We start from the raw sequence: 2,325 nt of genomic DNA on the forward strand, positions 1-2,325 counted from the left end.
TTTCAAATACAACAACAAAATAAATAAAATTTGGGAGAAAGAGCATATATTTGACTGCTAACCAGAAGGCTGGCAGTTGAAACTCACCAGCCACTCCTCGGAAGGAAGGTTGGGCAATCTACTTCTGTAGTGATACCACCTCAGAAACCCAAGGAGTGGTCACTATGAGTCAGATACCACTTGATGACAGTGTGACATACATAACAGGTTAGAATAACATCACACAGGAACCATGTCAATGAAGAGGATATAGGCCATATCTCTGAGGAACAATACATTTAAGGTCAGGTAGAGGAGGGATATCAGAGGATGTGGTATCAAAGAAGCCAAAAGAAGAGAATCATTCAAGAAAGAAAGGGTGGAGAATCCACTAGTAAAAAATGTTACTGAGAAACTGGATGATGTGAGAACTACGAGTATCTATTGGATTTAGTGAAATACAGATACATAGCAACCTTATTGTCAGCCATCAAAGTGGAATCCTGATTCAATTTAGTTGAGAAGTGAATGGCAGGTGTGTTGAACCAGTGAATGTAGAGATTTTCTTAGATAAGAATTTTGTGTAAAAGTAGAACTTAATTAAGTTTGGCTGGAGCCCTTAAGTCAAGAGGGAAAAAAAAAATAAAGACAGAGGGAAACTTGTTATTATTGTTGTTATGTGCCATTGAGTCAAATCTGACTCATAGGTACCTCCACTGAGTTTCCAAGGCAATAAATCTTTACTAGACTGGCCCATCTTCCTTCCATGGAGCAACTGGTGGGTTTGAACTGCCAACGTTCTGCTTAGCAGTCAAATGTCTTAGGCACTGTGTCACCAGAGCTCCTTGCCTGGTACCCTACCATCCTCAGTATCATTACTATTATTTAAGCCCATTTTTTAGCCACTGCGTCAACCTATCTCAATGAGGGTCTTCTTGTTCTTCTGGCAGTTCACGTTATAATCAATATTCTTCACCATTACCATAATTCAAATGCATCAATTCTTTTGTTGTTGTTGTTATGTGCCATTGAGTCGGACCCGACTCATAGCGACCCCTCCTTGGGTTTCCGAGGCAGTATCACTATGGAAGTAGATTGCCCAACCTTCCTTCTGAGGAGTGGCTGGTGGGTTTGAACCACTACCCTTATTCTTTTAGTCTTCCTTAGTCACTGTGCAGCTCTCACATGCACATGAGGTAATTAAAAATAACAATGGCTTGGGTCAGGCCCACCTCAGTCCTCAAAGTGAAATCTTTGCTTTTGAACATCTAAAGTGGTCCTTTGCAGATTTTCCAAATGTAATATGTTATTTGATTTCCTGACTGTTGCTTCCATGGGTATTGATTATGGATACAAGTAAAATGATATCCCTGACAATATCAATCTTTTCTCCATCGATTCTAATGTTATTTATCATTCTAATTGTGAGGATTTTTGCTTTTTTTATGTTGAGGTGTAATCCATGCTGAAGGCTGTAGCCTTTCATTTTCATTAGTAAATACTTCAAGTCTTCTTCACTTCCAGAAAGCAAGGTTGTGTCATCTGCATATCACAGGTTGTTAATGAGTCTTCCTCCAATCCTGATGCTTCATTCTTCTTCATATAATCCAGTTTCCTGGCTTATTTGCTCAGCATACAGACTGCACAATTATAGTGAAAGGATACAGTTTTGCTGATTTTAATCCACACAGTATCCCGCTGTTCAGTTTGAACAACTGTCTCTTGGCCTATGTACAGGTTCTACGTGAGCAGAATTTAGTGCTCTGGAATTTGCATTGTTTTCATATTATCCATAATTTGTTAGGATCCACACAGTTGAATGCCTTTGAATAGTCAACAAAACAATGGTAAACATCTTTCTGTTATCTCGACTTTAAGCCAAGAACCATCTAACATCAGCAATGGTTTCCCTTGTTCCATATCTTCTTTTGTATCTGGCTTGAATTTCTGGCAGTTCCCTACTGATGCACTGCTGTAACCATTTTTAATGATCTTCAGCAAAATTTTACTTGCATGTGATATTAATGAATTAATGATACTATTCAATAATTTCCACATTCTGTTGGATAAGCTTTCTTTGGAGTGGACACAGATATGGATATCTCCCAGCTTGTTGGCCTAGCTGTCTTCCAAATTACTTGGCCTAGATGGGTGAGCACTTCCAATATTGCATACTTTTGTTGAAACATCTCAAGTTGTATTACATCAATTCCTAGAGCCTTGTTTTTCCCCAATGCCTTCGGTGCAACTTGGACTTCTTCATTCAGTACCATTGGTTTTTGATCATATGCTACCTTCTGAAATGGTTAATTTTTGACCAGTTCTTTTTGGTACAGTGACTCTATA

Source organism: Orycteropus afer, unplaced genomic scaffold (assembly GCF_000298275.1).
Source record: "Orycteropus afer afer isolate SDZICR_OR568_19922 unplaced genomic scaffold, OryAfe1.0 scaffold00361, whole genome shotgun sequence".
Classification (NCBI taxonomy): Eukaryota; Metazoa; Chordata; class Mammalia; order Tubulidentata; family Orycteropodidae; genus Orycteropus; species Orycteropus afer.